This window comes from Rhinolophus sinicus, chromosome 2 (genome assembly GCF_057876585.1).
Source record: "Rhinolophus sinicus isolate RSI-liver-muscle chromosome 2, RSI-T2T, whole genome shotgun sequence".
Taxonomy (NCBI): Eukaryota; Metazoa; Chordata; class Mammalia; order Chiroptera; family Rhinolophidae; genus Rhinolophus; species Rhinolophus sinicus.
In genome coordinates, this window is record NC_142502.1 from 150,190,278 (window position 1) to 150,211,898 (window position 21,621).

General features: G+C 38.0%; 1 pseudogene; it reads right to left on the bottom strand.

Annotated features, from left to right (window-relative positions):
* Positions 1–3,027: 3,027 nt before the first annotated feature.
* LOC109437554 (lethal(2) giant larvae protein homolog 1 pseudogene) lies at positions 3,028–4,941 on the bottom strand (annotated as a pseudogene).
* Between the last annotated feature and the right edge of the window lie 16,680 nt (positions 4,942–21,621).

Below are 21,621 nucleotides of genomic sequence, written 5' to 3' on the forward strand. Positions count from 1 at the left end.
AATAATTATTCTCAGGGTGTCTTTGGGTTCAAATTTGGAAGGGGTTCAACTGGGAGGCTGTGGCTCAGGGTCTCTTTTGGGGTTACAGTCAGTTGGTAGCTAGAATTAGAACTAGAGCTAGAAAAATGGGAGTCCCGAGAAGCTGGGGTCACCTAGACACCTCTCTCTACTTGTAGTCTCCCAGCCTCCATGTGGTTTCTACTTTTGGGGTGGGTCTAGGGTTCCTCACAGCATGGTGGCCTCTGTACAGTAGGGCGTTCAAGCACAAGTATTTTAATTAACAAAGCAGAAGCTTCATGGCCTTTAATGACCTAGCCAAAAAAGTTAATACCTTTCATCTGCCATACCCTCTTAGTCAGACCAGTCACAAAGCCAGCTCATTTTGAAGGGAAGACACACAGACCTCATCTCTTGACGGACGTAGTGTCAAAGTCACATTTAAGGAGAGGGTCTGGGAGGGAGGTATTGCGGCTGCCTGTGAAAAAATAAAGTCACCATAGTGAATTCAATGCTAGTTTTTAAGATTTGAAATGTAATGTTCTTACATAACATTACTTTTTGACTTTATTTTTTAAAGGAAGATGCCATCAAATCTGAAAAAAATAATTGGAAGTGGATTTGGAATCAGAAGGCGTTATAGATTATTTATGAACCCCTCATTTCTACTCTATTTTATATTGTGTTACTTTTAAATTTATATCTTTTAATATGTAATGTCCCCATTTAGATTGTGCCTATGAAATAGTGTGCTAACATCTGTAAATAAAACAACCTGTAAAATTAAGTCACTAGTGTGACAAAAAAATTAATCTATCAAATCAACTGTTTTGGCATCATATTACAACAACAAAAAATAAATAAACTGAAACAAAGAAGCGTGAACGCACACACACACACACACACACACACACACACGCACGCAAACCAAGATGAAAACTTAACCACATATATAATTTACTTTCCACTTGTCAACAAGTTGCTTTGATATGGCATAAAAGACTAAGTATTACGTGACAAAGAATACATCTCAGATATGATTTTAGCAAAATGTTTCATGATTACAACTAGATGGGTTTTGTTTTACTTCACATGCAAAGAATCTCTTGATTCCAAGAGCTTTGTAAGATACATGAACTATTTCAGGCCAATACGATGCCACTAGTTGTACCAGAGGAGTGTAATTCACCTCTTTCACTTTGTAGAACAAGAGAAAGTAGAATCATTGAAAGCCAGTAATATAAACTGCCATACCTTTAATGACTGAAAGAAAACATGGTGGCAATTGTCTTCTGACCATGTGACCATGAAAGCCAGTCCGTGGAAAATGCGAAATAACAAATATTTCAGTAATGTCTTCTGATTTCTGGAACTTATACCTTACAAAGGGAAATGTCAAGCACCATATGTATACTATTATTTTTTTAAATGAGAAAGGTAAGAGCATGTTTTCAAAGTGAAATCCATGATGCTCTTTGGATTACAAAAATTTAGCTACTGAAAAACCTACTTTTAATAGCTTCTTTTTAAAAATTAAGTACTACCCTTAAAGGTTTTTATATGTTAAGGTTTGATTAGAGTTTTAGGATAAGGAAGCAATCCCAGAAGGAAATATTTTGCTCCAAGTTTACTTCTCTTATTGCAGACAAGGGGAAGAAGCTTATTAAAAGAAATATTCTGAAAATAGCATTTGAATGTAGACACAGCTCATAAATAAAGCACAAAATTTTATTTAAATCATTATTAAAATATTTAAACATGCACTAGTGTTTAAGATATAATATTGCCAGTAGAATCTGAAGGTTGTTCATTGCTGAGAAACTGAATGCTGATTTTATTTTCAAGAGGGTTTCTTGTTGCTGTTATAAATATCTCATAGCATCACAAGAAATAATAGCTCAGCATCTATCTCTTCGGCTGCAAATACCTTTTCAGTTCATTCATCTCCTTCATGTGTTCTGAGCTGCTAGATTCAGACCTGGGGAAAAATATTTTTCTCTTTTTCTGCAGTATTTCTTGCTTTGTTTTAGTTACCTCAATAACTCTTTCCCTTTGTTCTACTTTGTAAGGCATAGCCATTAAAGAAGTTCGGAACTTATGTTTCTGTCTGAGGCTCAGAAAAGTTTCTCAGCATTTTTTCAAAGGCACATGGGTAACCTTATCACTTATGAAATTTAGGCATAAGCTCCATAATGTTTTAGCGAAAAATAAGTATCTGATTTCTTTCCTAGTGCTTCATTAACATTCTAGGTAACAAGGCTAGGTATAAAGAATAGTGTAAAATAGAATTATAATTAAAATGTATGTTCTGGTTCATTCTATTGGCACTATCATTTTTGTCCCTTTAAAAGATATTAAATGTTTTCCTTTCAATATTAAAAATCAGTATTTTTAAGATTAAAACCACAGATTTTAACAAAATGACAGGGAAAATAAAAACCAAGGTACAATCTATAGGAAAACTCATCTGGCCAATGCCCCCTTTCCTCCCACTAAACCCAACACTACCTCCAAGCACACACACAGATATATCTGACCGGCCCTAGACTTGGGTGACCTGTGGTTCTCCCAGTTACATAAAGGTACACACATATCTGCACTTATGCCCAGGCTGGAGGGTGGGGTATACTGGCCCAGGAGCAAGTACAAAATAGTTTTAGAAATGACTGTCCAACCTAGCACAGGTGTTATAAAAATACTCTTTGCAAAGAGAGAGGGAAAGGTTGGTATATGGAGTGGGAAGTGGCATAGGTGGTGGCTAACCTGTTATCCTCTCCTTGTGGCACCTGGCCTCCAGGGTAGCCAAGAGCCTGTAGAAGGAGCCAGCATGAATCTGCTCCTTAGGCTCTGGGCTGAGTCTGGGGCACACACCTTGAGGCCGGGTTCGCAGGTCTAGCTGAAACCTGCAGGTTAGCAGGTGTGGGTCTACCCGAAAAGTCAGGCAGGAGCCAGAGGTCCTAGATCCCAGTTCTAAACAGGGGAGGTGGTGGTCATAGAGTTCTGTCCTTTCTAACCTGATCAGGCACAGGCTCAAGTCTCATCTTTTTCCAGGTTCCTCAGATTCTTCTGAAGAGCCTAGGAAATCCTACATGTTTTCCACCATGATATCCCCTGTCGTGTCTAGCGTAGTGTAAGTGCTGGCATCTAAGTCCAAGGGCATGGGTGAGAGCATGGCCTCGGGCAGCTCCGGGCTGTCAACTCCCTTGCTGCAGACAGGATCAGGCTCTGTGGGGTCAAGATGATGCCCAGGGTCCCATTAAACTTGGCTCAGCTTGGGTGACTCTGGGAACCTGTAGCTGGTATGAGCAGCATCACTGGGTCAGCTAATGTCCAGAGAGATAAGTGGCTCTGTAACCAGGGACTTAAGGAAGTGTTCGAACTCCAATGGAGAAATTAGGTTAAAAAAAACCTGGCCGTGCTGTGTGAAGACACAGGAGGTGAAGACACAGGAGGTGATTACCTCTAGATACAGAAGTAAATACACCTGGGGTCTCAGGCCAGGCACCGGGAAGATGTGGACAACACCCATGTCGGTGAGACAGGACAGGCAGATCTCGGCGTGGTCCACAGGACAGCCCCGAGGGGCTGTTTGCTTGAACGTGGTCTTGTTGCTCACTTTGAGCAATGTAAATCCCTTGAACTGCTACTCAGATGCACAGAGCATGGCGTGGTTGCCGTGCTGGTCGGGCACCTGCGCCAGTCAGGTGAGAACTTGTAGGGCTCGGGCAGCAGGTGGTCAAGCATGCGCAATACCTCGAGGGCGACCACGTACACGGGGTGATTCGGCTACAAGTAGCCCAGCACAGCTTACTCCTCCAACCACTCCAGTCGCTTTTCGCCTCCCTCACCTCCACAGTGAAGGCAAACAGTGGAGCCTGAATTGGTGCTACATGGTGGATCCCTGATGAACCACTTCTCAAAGGAACAAGTCAGTGAAACACGGGTAGCACAAGACGACGCCTGAGAGGGAGCGGTCGGCCAAGCGGGGTCAGTGCAGAGTTGCATGGGCATTATCTCCATGTCCCAGGGGTAGGCCTGCTCTGCAGGCTGAACATTAGCATCCCGCTTCTTGCCCAGGACTCGGCTCTTGCAGGTGCATGGGAAAGACTGGTGCAGAGACTGCTTGAGTGACTTCATCCTGGAGAGTGGCCCCTCCATAACCAAGGAGTCGTTGGTGTGAAGCGTGCACTTGGCGAGCCCCAGGCTCTCGCTCTGGTAGCTGAAGAGGCCAAAGCCATGACTGGTGCCAACGGTCATAAGGCTTCACTCAGTGTGGAGCATGATGGTAGTGACTGCAGCTGGGGGTAGGCACTGAACCAGCTAGTGGGGGTGGAAGTGGGTGGACCAGGGTAATGACCCTATACCCAGGCTCAGCCACTTAGGCATCTTCCACGTGAAGCTCTCACGGTCCTGGAGCAGATCCACGCATGCCACGTTGGCATAAGGCACATGGCTTAGCTCCAGCACCAACACGTAACCTGCGGTGCTGTGTATTTGCAGAGCGCCACCTTCGGCACGCCAAGCCAGGGATCGTCCTTGTAGAAGTCAAAGCAGCCCACCTTTCAGAGGGGTGGCAGGCCAGTCATGCTTGGCAGCGTGGGCCAGGCTGTCGGCGTGCTTGCAGTTCACGTGAAAGAGGCTAGCTGTGCTCAGTTGCAGCACCACGCCAGAGGCGGTGCAAAACTGCAAGTGCCGTCCTCTTGGCCGGTCAACAGCAGCCCTCGCTGCAATGGCTCATGGGCCAAATTCTGGCCCACTAATGGGCCAGCTCGGGGCACTGGAGGCTGGCTGGGAGCTCTGCTGCTCATCTGTACTCAGGATGCAGGCTTACAACTCCGTGGGGACGTTGGTGACATGGGTTGAGCAGGTAATAGCAGGTGGGTACTCTGTCTTAATGCTGAATACATGTAGGAGAATAATTTTTCTAGTCCTTAACCGTACCATTTATCAATACATGACGAAGCAGCCACACCCAAACATGCTGGGCACTCAGTAAGCAGTTGGATATATTCTTTTTATTAAACAAGCTAGGTATAAAGCAAGTTGGAGGAATCAGAGCATTATAGACGCTACCTGTACTGAGACATCACTTAGTTCTTACCAACAATATTGTTATATCAATATTGTAATTTCTAAGTCATTCTCTCATTGAATTAGTGGTTGAGCAGGTGTAGCTAAAAATGCCTTCAATCACTTCTACCTTAATTTAAGAGAAGAGTTTTACAAATCACTGAAATTAAATTTTAGAATCCCACTCAGTAAGCTAGAAAAAAAAAATAAAGGAAGCCAAACTGGAGTTTTTGTTTTTGCTTTACATCTGGTAATACAATTAGGGCTTTTACAACCAAAGGAAAGAGACAACTGCAGTTGAAAATTATGACATTTCTAACATTTAGTAGATTTATATACATTTTCAAACTCACCTCAGCATTTCTGTAAAGAACATAGGAGTAAGTGCTGCTATTTGAATTTTATACAAAAGTCAGTAGTATTAAATTATTAAAGAATATATGTATAATAAAAATATATTTTAAATGTGACTATATATACAGTATATGTATATACATATATACACACACGTGTATATACGTATATACACAACTTAGCTTTCCCAGTTTTTAAACTTTCTCTTCTTCATCAAGGGTTTCCTTCAAGGATGCCTTTCATATAAGCATCCGAGAATGTTCTGTTTCCCATCTCATTTATCATTTAGTTGTCATGTTTTATTCTTTGTTTCAATTGGGTAATGTTAAAGGATTGATGGTCCAATACATAAACTGACCAGAGGGGCTAAAGATGACACCCCTAAAGATGAGGCTCACTATGAAACCTTTCTTAAAGACATTTCCCTTATGTATACAGGCAGCTGAAAAACTGTTATTGAATCAAGAGTATATCACCAAACAGAGGTTTGAAATTGACCCCCTTAACCCGCCCCCTGTACTCCACTCCCACATACACACACAGGTATAAAAATCCTGTATAGAGTTGACAGCTGTCTTTTAGTTTCCTAGACTTTGCCACTAACCTCATCGTTGAGCTAGTAAAAGTACATCTGCTTTCCAAAAAAGCTCCCACTGAATTACAAATGTAGACTATAATTTCTAAGTTAGTGCAATAATCCATAAACATTAGCATTGCTCCCAAACTATGCCAAGTATGCAAAATAAATCATGAGTCACATAATATTTGCTCCAAAGCCAAGCCCATCCTTCACATGAACAATTTTCAAATGATGCAGACAGATTCATGATAACATTGATGCTAATTGTTTAGAACTTTTCCTGCCTTCTGAGACTAATCTTCAGTATTAAGGTCCTACAGTGAACTGAACACAAAGCTTAAAGACGAACAAATGTAAATTAAGACAAGTGATTGTATATTCAGTTAACATATTGAAAAATTATAGCGAATGAAATTTTATACTACTTAATTTTCCAAGCTAGAATTTTGGCTTTCTTATACAAGTGCATATACAAACAGACACACATACACCCACTGTACACACATGCCTTCCTTTCACTAAAAATGGGTTGAAATTTTGGATTCAGTCATTTTCAGGGCCACAGCCTAACCAATACATTGTCAAGCAGGAATTTTAAAAGTATGTATTTTTGGATCTCCACTCATTCTTAACAGGTTTCCTTCTACATAGGTGTCCTTCTGATGGTCAAGATCGACAAGAAACACATTCACTAACAGGGAGATGACATCTGTTTTAGTTCTATTTTTTTTTAGCAGCAAAACAGCCCAAGATTTTCTTTATATTTTTGGTATCAGTATCATTCCATTTTCTCCATGCTGCCCTTTTGAAGTACATTTAAATCTTCCTTAAAATACAGCAAGCACTTCTAGAGTATGCCTATTTTAGTTCCTTTGATTTGTAATGCAGAGTTTTAGCAATATTTCTCAACATATTATTTGTTTTCATCACTGAAGCTTTATGTTACGACAAGATCTCAAAAGTTTGCTTTTCAGGGTAACTTCCTAGACGATCAGGTTTCTAACTAGGATCCATTGTCTTCTGACGGGGGTAACTTACATATATTATATTAAGCAATGTCATAGATAAGTCTAGGTTCCAAAACCTCTGTATACCTGGTGAATTAAGAAAAAAGGTGCAATTTCAAACTAGAGATTCAAGATGAAGTAGGGACAGGGCGGTGGAAGACTCAGTGTCTGTTGGTAGCAGTATTAATTGGGGTATGGATAGATAATGTTGTCAAAGGACGTCTCATCTCTAAAAGCAAGACCACGGATAATTTTACAGAAACTACTGCATGGATGGTGCCTGAATGCTTCTCTATTCTTTTCCAATTAAGTTCATATCAAGTCCAGTAGGAGAGGAGATGAAGATTTTCTTGGGGAGCCAATCTGTTATTGCTCTGAGGTTACCAGAACAGGTGCAGGTAATGGTGGAGTTTGGTTTCTACTATTCAAGGGTGAGATCACTTGGTTACTTCCTTATAAGTAACACATTGGGTAGTGTGTCTTACAAATCTCCCATCAACAGGGGTAGTTTTAAAGAAAACAAGAAAACAACTGTGGGGGAGTAAATGTGTTATCCTAATTGACAGGTGTTTTGATCACTAAACCACTTGTCAATTCTCAAGATGATATATTTGTGTGTGTGTGTGTGTGTGTGTGTGTGTGTGTGTGTGTTGTCTGTGTTGTACCAGTCCTCAGTGCTAGGCTACCTGCTAATTTAGTTCAATCTACAATGTGGAAAATGATTTCTTTCATTTCAAATACAAGTCATTACTGTGAATAATTAAAAAGTAGGGTTCCATCCTACTGGTAACATCTTTCCACCTTGAAATAACCCCATTGACTGGCACCGCTGAGGTCATGCCTGACCCTTCACTCAATTTTCAGGCTCCTTTGGCAGCTCTTTGCCTACTGTGGGTCTGTACTTGAAACACTGCCATCCCTTGTTGAGGTGCTTCCTAACAGTATAAGTGTAATATGAAATGTGCATGCAGTTCCTCACGTGTTCCTCCTTTGTGCCAATTATGTGTCTTGATTTAGTCTTTTGTGTCGATTTTTTTCTGCGTTACACTCTCTTCTCCATCAAAACTGAATGTGTGTGGCATCAGCTAGAGTCCTGACCCAGATGTTCTTTCCCTTGTCTCTCAAGGTACAAGCTTAGCGCTAGACTTCCCCTTTCTCATCCTGCTTAGAAATTCTGTGACATCCATTGTCTGTGTTATTTCCAGAAGATGCCCAATAAATACTTGCTGAATTGAAATATCTATGTCTTTCATTAAATTATAAGCTTCTTGGGGGCAGGGCTGGTGCCTTAGTGCAACTTGGCAACGTACATACGGTAATGGACATTTTAAAAACATATTTGTTGATTCACAGATTGGTTGGCTAAATTATCTTGCTTGAGTTTTTATTTTCATTGTGTTTTTTTTTTTATAAAGGTCAAATTTCTGATTTGTCCATATACTTGCAAGCCCTCTTCTTCAGATAGTAGTTCCTCAAAGGGACTCAGCTATTTCCCTGCTATGTCACTATCCAATTTCTTGTTCCTATAGGTTTTGCTGTGTTTATCTTATGGGGAAAAAAAAAAAAAAAAAACTTCTGTCCAGTCTGTTTCTTCATAAGAATAACTGAAAGGGCAATAATGTGGCATTTCTTAGTTTTTCAAAAATGGAAGGGGAGGCTTTTAATTGTACGGGAAATTTAATTAGATTTAAACTAATTAAATTCATTTTTTATATTAACATGTTCACAAATATTATTGCATCTCATTAGATTTCATTCTTCTAGCCTTCCTGAAAAATATTCAGTAGTAGTTTCAGATTACAATAAGTTCATTATGAAGATAAGGTGGAATTAGTGTAGGAAGCTCAGCTGGTTGAAGGGGTCTGTACTTTAATTACTGCAGAGGGTGTGCATATTAATTACAACACAAGTGATATTTACTGTACCTCAGGAACATATGACAGGGTAAAGATACTGACAGCACCAGCTAATAAACTCAGTATGATAATGAGGAGAAAAGACCATAAAAATAGAAGGAAATAAAATTATTCATAAAGTATATTGATCCCAAAGTAAAGACATTAAGCTCTGATGAAGGGCAACAAAAGGGAAGCTCCTCACTTTATCAAACAAATAACCAAAGTAGAGAAATGTTAGCAGGGAGACAGATTGTCATTATACCGGTCACGTGATCACACTCCAGAGAGTACACAGGAGCCATAAAGTAGGAGATTTTTAATAAATCAGCAGAAAGCCATACTGTCACCTGCAGGAACTGAGGTCGCAGTGGCTGAGGACAGCTCCGTACAGTGGAGAAGTTGGATGTGCTGTAGTGCAAACTGGAAGGAATCGCATACATACAAAATTTGATTCAAGAGCCACTGTCTACTCTGGGAAAGCAAGAGGGCACCTAAGAATACTGTGAGAATTGTTCTCAGTAGCAACCGAGAAGCCATCACCCACTTTTCCCTGTGGTTTGAAATCACCAGCTATGATTTTGAGATGGTGAAGGGGAAAAGGTGGGAGTTGGTTGAATAATTTTTTCCCCCAGGGAATGCTCAATTATTCCATGATCCTGTTTAAATCTATGTGACTCAAAGGAAAGTTCAAATTTTGGCCTAGAGTGATTTAATCTGAGGTTTTGTTCATTTTGTTTTGTTTTTAAATGAGCCTTCCAAAGCAATGGTCATTTTTTTTTTAACTATTATTTAATCGACTACTAAGATTTACAGACAAGCTTATTTTAGGAAAATTAACAGCTAAAAATGCTCATGCTTATTTTACATCAAATAATGAATATAGTTAGGTTTTTGCTAATTATTTGTTATTTTGGCATTTATTAGCTAAAATCTGCCACAAATTTGTGCTCATAGTTGACTTACCATGGATAGAAAGTACATTACTTACCTATTCACCTTAACACATGGATTGATGATGTTGATCAAACTCTTGGAATTGCTTTAAGTTAGTTTTTCTGAGAAAAACATTGTGTGTGTATGGGGGGGGTATATGTATGAATAGTGATTTTAATACAGGATAGGTCATATGTGATATGTATTTGTATATGTGAACTTGTGAACTTGAATCTATGTATAATTGAATATGTAGTTATCAGGTTAAATATGTAGAATACCTGGTTAAAATGCCTCAAAAGAGTGAACCTACAGAAAATGGAGAGAAGGGTATACCTAGAAGAGTGTATAATCTGGGCCTGACAATGTATGAGTTGTCTGGAGAAAGAAAACAAAAGTAGCAATTCATCGTTTTGATTGAAATCTATCAAATCATGAATTGAAAGGATTCAACATCAAATTACAGAATGAAATTACGGAAAACCTCACTTTGCAACTTGGTCAAGACAAGGAAAAGAAATAGCCAGTTTACTCAGATCTGAAGTATTTTAACTTATGCATCCTGAAGTAGAAGTGAAGATGGCCCTCGACACCATCATGAAGTGGGGATAGGATGTGGTGGTGCCATTCCTTGCTTCCTTTTTCTCCCTCCGCACATTTCAGGGCCTTACTCTACCTATTCCTTATATTCCAATATTTTCATGCTAGGATTTCTTTCCTTTGTTGGTGGGGTTGAGAGGTTATTTCACTCACATTAAGGTGAAATACATCCAGAAATGCTTTTAGCTTAAGAGAACAACGCTTCATGTAAGCTCACATGTTATAACATGACTATCAATGAAGTAGTTTTGTATGGGCAGAAAAATCCAACTGCAATTACTGAAACATATCAAATGGTTATGAACATGACCCACATAAAAGGCCAGGCATACTCAACATGGGGGAAACAGGAGGCAATTCAAGTTTTATAATTGTTATTGTGAACTGGGTTGTTTTCACCACTCTAAGTGTGACATTATGATGTTAAGACACCATGGCTATAGGACTGTATAGTACCTTGAACATGGTGGGTTGGTATTTGATAAATATTTATTGAATGAATGAATAAACAAATGATTGAATGATTGAGGGAATTTACCTCAGGTGGTGTTTCATCAGTCCTTGCAAATTACTGGCAGTGTTTTAATTGTAGTTAGTGAACTGGGTACTGTCTATAGCACTGGTATTTAGCTATCTGTATGAGCATTTCCTAATTACAGTATATCTGGCACCACCTGAGATGTAAATGTTGGCCAGAGTGGATTACCACTATCAACTGGGTAGTCCCTTGTACAGTGTTTGGTTGTAAAGTATGCAAATGATAACTGGCGATGGATAAACTTATGTTGAAATCTGGTACATTAAGTCATCTTCAGTTCACCCTTTGGGAGGTTCAGTTTTATAATAAACATAAATAGCTTTAGCAGACTTTCAGTTACCACCATGTTGATGTATGTGTTTTGTCTAAAATATCCTGACATTGGAAACAAAAAACAGTTTAGATGCACACCAATTATATGTACAAGCTCCTGGGAACAGATGGGAAATTCCCAGCCTGTGACCCCTATCATAGGATGTAAGCTAGGCTATTTATAAGTATTGAAGAATCAGAACAAAATAGAGGCAAAATAGCGGCAAATTTTATTTAACATTTAGTGAAGTATAAGTCTGATTTTTCTATTAGTGTTTTATGAGTTTCTGATATGAGTTGACTTCTCTTTATCATGGTTTTACGTTTTTCCTCTTAGTATTTTTTTTTTTTTCCTGGTCCCTCTCACAGTTTCCTGCTGCCCTTGAGCCATCTAATTTTCTCTTAGGTTGTTCCCTTTCCTAATATATATTGCTTCATTGTTCACCATTATTTTTTCATCCTCCTCGCATCTAATTTGGTTGTGGTACTTATTTCTACAAACTTTCTCTTTTCCATATTTCCAGTTTAATGGCTAATTTTTTAAGTTAACATTCTAGAACTGTTTTTTTCTTCTCCATCAGAAGAAGAGTTAAGTTTTTGAGAAACCAGTTTCTGGGCATCTATCAATGGATGTCTAAGAAAGGAGGGCAGTCCTTACCTTCATTTACTCTTTTTCTGTGAATAGTGGGTAGATAAAGAATATTTGATGCAAATATTAAATAGACAGATTCTGGTGGTCAGTATGTTTTTAGAAAGCAGAGAATTTAGGGATTAAAAATTCAGTGAGACAAAATGGGTTTCATCACCTAACGGTGGAGATAACTAACCTACATCATCAAGTTAAGGAAAAAAATAATTATTTTTACATTTGTGATAAGTATATGGACAATCTTGCCACACTATATTGGTTGAAATTAAATATTTAAGTTTAAAAAAATACGTAACATTTAAAAATATGATATTACATTTGACCTAATATGCTTTGTAATCTCTACAGTTACAGGGAGCCACAAAATTCTTGTTTTCACTATAGAGAAAATCTTGTTGATCTTCACTGCAGTGAATCAAAACTTACAGAACATCCCCAAAGCATTTGAACCTTAGTGCAGAGTTTAATTCCTTTAAGCACCTCAAGCTCTAAGTAATTTTATAGATTAAAGTTTTAGAAGGTTAAGTCTCAGTTATAAACAAATTTATGTTTATGTATGTTCATAATTAGAAAAAAAGTATTTTGTGAAAATCTGAGGAAGATTAAATAGATAATTAAAAACAGCAACATTCTAATCAATAAAAGAGGTGGATGTGATTGTTCTTGCCATTCTATTTCTTGGACCTTGTAAATCTTCATAAATCCCCCTTTTTTTTATAGCTCATGTTGTATATTCATCACTATAATGTGGGAGTCATAGTTAAGGTTTTCTGTAAGACAGGTTTAAAATGCTCCAACGAGTGTTTTACAGTAATAATTATGGAGAAACCTCAAAAGTGCCTCATTGAATAGTGTGAATAGAAACAAAGGAACAGAGAAGGCAACTTGTGATAGAAAATATGTAGATTTCTTAGAAATTGTCAAATTGAGCAGTATCACTAGGTTCTATTGAGAAGAACGAAGGTGCATGCTTGTTATTTGATTTAACAATAACAAATATCGAAACAAAACTGTTTAATTTCATTTGGGAAAGATCATTTTTTTCAGTTACCTTTCCTGAAACAATCTCCACACTCTGTTCCCTCATTCCTGTTACAATTAGTCATTACCTACTGTTGCTTGTGATTTGTTGGCAGTCTCTAACTGCAATCTGTTGCTTGGTGATAGATCGATTCTTTTAGTCCACAGACTTATTCCTGAATTCAACCAAAATGAAAAGAACACACACCCACACACACACACACACACACACACACACAACCACGTGTGAGTGTGTGTGTGTGTGTGTACTCTGGGGGTGCCAAAAAATATATATATGACTTGTATTCATCTTTTTTGTTATTAGCATATATTGAATATTACCATTTTAATACAGTTTGCCTTTCTTAAAATGTGTATACATTTTTTGGCACCTTCTGTATATGTGTGTGTGTGTGTGTGTGTGTGTGTGTGTGTGTGCACGTATTGTGTGAAGGTCTAAGTCTCATTGCTCTGGTTAATGCAGCAGATCATGTTTTTGAAAGGTTGCTCTTACAGGAGACCATTAAGGAACCTTGAATATATATAGAAGGAATGAATGACATTGAGTGACCCCCATCTCCCATACAGAAGGGGTTCAGAGTCCACATGTATAGACTATGGAATTGGAAGTATGTTCGTTTACTAGTGTCACTTTAAGAAGAAAATTTCAGAGGGATATTCTAGTGAGAGGAGTTGCTTCTGAGCCTACTGAAGAGAATTTGTAGAAATCCTGTTGTTTATACCCACAATACATATAGATATATACACACACCACTGCGTTTAAGTAATCCTAGTAAGATTCATACTGCTATGGTTTTTCAGCAAAGAAATTATAGTTTTGTTGCAATCATTTTAACAGTCAGAGCGTTGGTGTAGCAAAATATATGCTTTGTAGCCCTTCAAAATTTATGCAGTTTGTACATATAGATATGTGTCGTATGTATTTTGAAGTGATACGTATGTTGAAATTTTGCCTCACTTAAAACCATGCTGCATAATTGATTGGAAGAGTTACTCTCGTCACAGTCTATTTTTACAGCAAAGCAGTGACTATTTGAGATGCTTGTGGTTTTTTTTTTTTAATGCTTTACTCTATTACAAGGAAGGGAAAAACTAGTCATTATACAGCAAGATAAAATTCATCATTGGTATGTTCTGAACAATGCTGAATTAAGTAACATTACTGCATGACAAGATAAATATGTAAAAAACAATTTCTCTATTAGCTTTGGTGTCACTGTCATCTGACTCAATGGGACCCTCTTTGGTGAAACATATACACACTCACACACTCATTGACATTTTGAAAACATGTAGTCCCTTGAATTTACTACCTTATAGACCCAAGGAAGAGTTGCTTCTCAGCATTTCTATACAATAAGGTCACCTCAATTTCAAGGCCTGGCCCAAAGATACTGCCAAATTAAGAGAACTAGCAAACTATTGAGGAAAATACTACTAGAGAACCAAAGGCAGATGTTTTACTGTATATTATACATTGGTGGAACATCCTCAATTTGTCATGAGAAAATACCAGGTATTTTCTCAAAGTATAAACTAGCCACCCTCTCAGTCCCTGTTTCCATTTAGCGTTTTTAAAGGGGCCCCTTTGTTGGGGTCCTGGACAACTACCAGCTTTCCTCACTCTAAAAATAAGACAAAGTAGTCATTCATGAGAAATTACTCTAACCACTTGAGAAATACTTTAAACATTGTTTTCAAGCCCAATTTGGGAGGATGCTGTAAGTGTTATGGTCGATAAACAACTTTACAAATAAATCCATGACAGCTGAAGCAGAATTTACATAGTAGGTAGTACAGGCAAACCTCGTTTTATTGCACTTTGCTTTATTGTGCTTCACACATGTTGCATTTTTCACAAATTGAAGGCAAGACCTTCCAACAGCAAAAAGATTATGCCTCGCTTCAGGGCAGTGGTCTGGAAGCAAACCTGCAATATCTCTGAGGTCTGCCTGTATATGCCAGCCATAGGGGACAGTAAATAGCGCAGAAAGGATCAGGTTGCCAAATGCTTACATATTTAGTTTAATTACTCTTTTCACCAAATCCTTTTAGGAAGACAAGGAAAATGCTTTAAACATAGAAATGTAGAAGTTGAAGACTGAAAATTTTACTCCAAGTAACCAAGTGACATAGAAAGAGGCAGCTCTGTTATACTTTATTTTGCATTACTGCCTTTGTAATCATTTAGAATAATCTTTTCCCAAAATTATGTTATTTTAACAATTAAATTTTAAAATAATTTTATATTTTTTATAGATTTAAGACTAGAAAAACTACTTAAGTGAACACACTAATTCATTGGAACAATACATAAGATTAAAGCCTACTTTTAACATGATTTTATTGTACATAGACTACAAAGACTTTATAAAATTATTTGGATTTTATGAGATCAGAATAAATAGAAGAAAACACAGAAACTAATGCTAGCTATTCCTTTGTTCTGGTGAATTACTACATATGCCTCTAGCTCCCTAAGTAGTGTGTGTGGTTCTATAAAAGGAGTTTTTTTTGTTTGTTTGTTTTTTGTTTTTTGTTTGTTTGTTTGTTTTTGTTTTGCCCTCTCATTGTGTTTTATCCACCACTTAAAAACACATTTGAAATATATTACAACTGGGTGAGAAGTGACATAAATATGTTTGATGATTAATATTTATTTGATCAACTGTGAGTGCAACAATATGACTTCTAATTTGAAACCATATAAGCTTCCTTTTCAGCAATCCTGCCTTTCAAAGCTTCTCATTTGCTGTTTCACAGGCTGATCTTAGAAAGAGAATCTGTTAGGTGTACTTTTTCCTACTTTTTTCCAACTTGAACTGTTGAAACAGGAGAGTGGGCATTTAGTCCTACTAAAATATTGAAACTTGTAAAATGTATGAGGGGATGGGGAAACTCTTAAACTCTGGGGCCATGGGTGATTCTTGAAAGCTTGGACTGTTGAAACATGTAACCAGAGTATATGTACTGGAAGGTACATATACATATTCTGCAGTATATAAACGTGCTCACACACATATTCTGTAAAATGCTAGAGTAGATATCAAGATGACATCCTTCAATGTTAAATAAAAATTCTGTTCTTTTTTTTTTTTTTGTATTATTATTTCTATTGTTTTATTTCTATCCTCTGTCCTAGTAGTGCCTTTTGTGGCACTTCAGCTGTGATGAGATGGGCGGGTGAGCAGCTTCCTCCAGAATTGTTGCCAGCTGGTTTGGAAGACTGGCAAACCCTCAACTCTCCCTCTATCTACCACGTTAGAGATTGACTTTATTATCTGCTATAGCTCCATGCTATGCCCAGTCTCCAATGGCCCAGAATGTAGGCATGTAACACAGCCCTATTTACCATCACACTTATTCTGACTTATTCCTAACTTCAGGAATTGCCTTTTAACAACAACTACAAAAAAAGTGAGGGTCATCCACTTCTAATGCTGGAAGCCCTGTGATAATCTGTTCCATGCATTCAAATGAAAATATGACTTCTTGGCAGAGAATAGCATTATAATGTAAAATCCCATATGCTGTTATACAGTATGTTGCAATCTGTTTTACGGCTGCCTCTATTCTAACGAGTGAATACTGCCAATAAAGCAATTGAAGATAACACTAATTGCTTATTTCTGTGATCCATAATTTTTATGGCTGCCTTATAGCTCTTTAGTCAAATAGATGCTTTTTGGCCTTTAAGATCTAGAACTCATGTATGGTAGGTAGCAATTGAAACTGGAAATACACAAACTGGCCTGAGAAGCTTTTCTGTACTTGATGAGTTGGATGCAGCAGAAAAAGAATAGAAAGATACGAAAGAAAATAGAAGTCTTAAATTGGCTCTACTAGGTAAACACTAAATTTTATCAATACTTAGGTAACTTTAAGTAAATACATGAATAGTATACAGTTGTCAATGAGGCTGTTAGATTTTCTTTCACTTCATGCATTTTGGGGCCTGTTGAATGCAAAGGTGACCATGGAAGACGTGGGCACGTGTGGGCACAGCTAGTTGGAGATGAGGCCCTACGATTGATTCTGGGCTTTGTGTGTCAAATATGATGTGTAATCTTGAGCCAGGATTCAACTCTTCTGAGTTTAGGTTCCTCTCAGAAATGCTGTGATGACTAAGTGTATATGACCACATTTTGCTAACTGGAAAGTACTAGACTCTTGGTAATGTTTGTGCTTGATCCCTGTTTAGGGCCATCAGGCCAGGCCTTCTCATGATTAATCTTATAAAATTGTAAGCATTGTAAATTATATAGCATTTAAAGTATTGATAGCAAATTATATAGCCTTTGTCCAAGAATATATCCAGTCCTTTGGTGCTCAAAGTGTGGTCTCTAGACCAGCAGTACTGGCATTACCCGGGATTTTGGTAGAAATAATGACTTTCTGGACCTACCAAACACCTGATGATCAGACTCTTTTATCAAAATCCCTAGGTGGTTAGTATGCACACTAAAGATTGAGAGATTCTGATATAGTCTAATTTACCTGCAGATGAGAAGGTTGAGGTTCAGCAAGGTGAAGTGATTCAGAAAAGGTGATGTAGTGTGTTCAGAACTCAGCCAAGAAAGCCTGGGTCTTCTGATGCTAAATCTAATCTACGCTGTCTCCACCTTAAAATATGGAAGGTTTAATTTTATTGTGTGGCAGATTTCAGATTAACTTCACGGGTTCAAAAGTGGGTAACATATTTGTAGCTTAAAATAGTCTTAGTCTGAAAAGCCATCTGTCTGCTTTATTTGGTCAGATAGTGAAAATAAACATCAACGCAAACAATTAATATGCTGTGTTACTGAGTTTAATTACACACAGAAAGTGTCTCGAATACCCACAGAGTTCTATTCGTGAAGTTTGGTAGATAAGGTCTCAAATTTTCAAATGGAAGAATTTAGCTCTTAAATTCAAAGTGCATATGCAAAGATCACAGGCACCTAGTATTCCATTTTGCTATTTGTATCCAGCTTTCTGGCTAGTATGATCCCTTTGATAAGAAAGAGAGATGATGCTTATGCATAAGTATTTATTTCTCCTATTCCAAGAAAATATATCAAGTACTATGTCCAAATGAGGTGTAAAAGGATGTTACAAAATGATAGCTTAAAAATGCTCACAATTCCTTGATGAAATATATACACTAGGTAAGGAGTTCTGAGAAATAACACCAGATATATGTAATAAGAGTATATTGAGTCTAAACTGTTATGATGTTATTGGACACACTGGCAATATTTCTTACATTTAAGAGTGAAGCACTGTAACTACATATAAATTATCTCATTTAATCTCACCAAAACTATGGGGTGCTATTATTATCCTCATTCTATAAATGAAATGATGAACCTCAGGTTGAGAGAGGTCAAGAAAGGAACTTGCCTGAGGACACACAGCCAGCAAAATAAAAGAGAGGGAGAGACTCAGGAATAAGGAGTGTAAGTGAATCTTACAAATTAATGTTGTGACTTGGGAGTAAGACGTGTGAGTTCTAATTCCTAAGTTCTGAGTTAGGTTTCATCTTTAGATGTGAACCTCTACCTCAGTTTGGTGCTGTGAGTTGGGTTGGCGGTGACCTTTTCTCCCTCTGGCACCATGCGCACTGATGGGAGAAAGAGTGTCTGCCCCAGTCCCCTGGAGGGGTCTGTAGCCATGGAAAGAAGGAACCTTAAACTGACCTCCCCACAGTCAGATGCTGCTTCCCCAAAGATGCCGAGTCTAGGTTCTTGGTTCAACAGCTCTTACTCTCTAGTGCTGAGATTGACAACAAATAAGATTTGTAATAAAAACACATACTTGCAAACTTTTCATATGTTCTTAATGAAATCAACTGCATAGGCGTTCACAGAGAAATGAGTATTGAAGAGACGAGGAGACAGCTACCTAAAATGGTTCTAGATACAGCTGTGGGCATTTTGTGGCTGAAGGCATGGAACTGAAGAGAAATGCTTGAGAGAAAAAGGAGCAAGAACGAGAAAGAACTGGTACTAGTAATTGCAGAGACAGTCTAAGTAACATAGTGATTAATAAGCAAATGGCAAAGTGCTTGATCTGGAAAAAGAAAGAAATGAACACATACAGGCAAACTTATGATGTTCACCCCCATTTTATATGACACATTCAGCTCTATGCTAACAGTCCCTGTGTGGAATCTCTAAAGCTGTACCTTGCCAAATGCTAACTGTTAGTATATGCAGAAACCACATTATGAAAGGAATGTGATCAGAAAATAAGGAATATTGCAACCAGCTGTAACCTATATCATTAAAATAACTCTCTTGCTATAAGAGACAAACCCTGATTACTTAATCCCCACACGTTAACACGTCATAGAAAAAAAGACAACAGTTTTCTTTGGATTTGTTATTTTTCTTTATATATTAGATGACTAGATTCTACCTTATCTTACAGTTCCAGGTTTGACTACCTAATTTTTTGTAAATACTGGAGAAAAGATCAATCTAAGTATCTCCAGCCTTCAAACACGGTGTCACTCGGATATATCACAATATTTATGATACTTACCCTCTTTTAATGAGATTTTTTTCAGAAAAAAGTAGATCTTCTCTTAGATACAAAAAAGGTAACTTATCACAAAATCTGATTTCTTAGAATAACTCTCGTGCAATGTTCAGCCTATCAAGATTATAGAAACATAATGATCCTTCATTTTTTTCTTTAAATCCTGGTTAATTTTTGAAACGTTTCTGCTTTACTTTAGAAATGGGACTCTAGTACTGCCTTCTTGTTGAGCTCTGATCAGCTTGATTTTTCAGCTACGCCAATGTGCTTTCATTTCACCTCTTTGTGAAATGGGCTAGTTTCCTAAAGTTATTCTTCCTTTACAGTTTAACACATTAAGAAGAGCAGGAAAAAAAGAGATCTAATATGGTATTATTTTATTACTACATAAAACTCCATTGTCAGAAAGGCAAATACAGAAAAGGCTCTCCACACAGATGGCTAAAAAGTTAAAGCCGAGTAAATGATCAGAGAGAGAGAGAGAGAGAGAGAGAAACAGAATCATATTATAGTCTCTGTTCCTCAGTATTATTTTGTATGCATGTCTTTGAATTTGAAATTCAAATAAGGCAAATATATAATTGAAAACAATTTTTTGATAAACAAGCAGACCAGATATCCAAACAAGAAGACGTTGCTCTGCCCTCTTTCCATTTAATCACAGAGGCCCTTGTCTTAGCTCATGTTATAGAAATGGAATTATAGGGATTACTATGAAAAAATTTAACCCTTTTTAACTTACCATCATGTAATGTTTTCGCTTACATGCCACGAGGATTCTGGGCAGGGCACGGTCCAAGGAAGATTGGAGGGGTGCAGAGGGAAGGAGGATGTGAGGGGAAAGGAATAATAAAAATCTTTCTAATATATTGATGTGAAATGAAAAGTATTCAGAAATGCAATTTAGTGATGACCTCTCCTCTGGGTGGTTATGAAGAAAAGCCTTGTTTTCTTTTATAAAGAAATGCTGGCATGCTTGACTTTAGTGAATCAAGAGAATTGTTTGGCAAATAACAGTGATGGTGTGTGTCCTTGTCAGAACACCTGCTGTATTCTCCCAGCAAACACTTGGGCCACGGCGTCTCTCCTCTAATGACACCTCATCAATCCGCTCCTATCAATGTCCCAGCCATGGAGGTGACTTCGAGTACTCAGAAGCCTTAGAAAATGTCAACGTTTTGGGAGAAAAGGTCAGTCACAGCTTCCCCCCCACTTCCCCTGCCAAGCCACTGTGGGCCTGGCGTTCATTATCCTAATTAAATCCAGCAGCTGAACATCTTCTTATCTGTAGGGGAGGAGAGCAGGGGCATGATGCAATAGGATTGATTTGCATATCCAAAGTTAATTAGTGCGGAGGAGCAGGTGTACAGTAATAATAATTATCACACATGACAATCACCTGTGACCACTTCCCTGCACCCCTTCCGGGATTCAGCACAGTGATTGCTGGCTGGTTTTTTCGTTGCTTGATACCCATCCTGAGCTGTTTATGTCCTTGTGCCTCTCTTCACAAACCTGCTGTGAGTAGCTCGTCTGTTCCTTAATAGGCGCTGTATTTTTCTCTAAAGGTATATTTTCCCCTGTTTCTTTTGGAGGGAGAGACTGTTATTGTAAGGCAGCTATTTTCAATTTTGTTTGCTAAAGTTGTCACATCCTGGTGGAGCCTGAGTATTTATTTTTAGATTACATGTAAGTGGATAAGGAAAAAAAAAGTGTTCAGGATCATAATTTAAAGACCTACTTAGCATCATTTGAACATTTTATCTTGAGCATATGCTGGCAAATCAGTCTGGCCCAAAATAAACTTATTAGATATCAGACACATGAAACCAAGTGACAGTTTGATGTTTGCCATAAGAATGTCCACGCCAGTAGTAAGAGGGCAGTGGGGCTGACTCTACAGCCCTTAGACCTCCAAGTCTGTAGACAGTGCAACAGAACAGGCTGTTGAAGCTCATTGGACACCAACCAGAAGAAATTGAAAAAGATTTTGTTGTATTGTTTAGGGTCTGGCAGAATCTTGGGTAAACAAACATTAGAAGGATCCATCAATAGGAAGACTTCAAATTGTAGCCTCGGAGCAAATTCAGTGCAGCTCCCAGGATGGCTCCCATGATGCC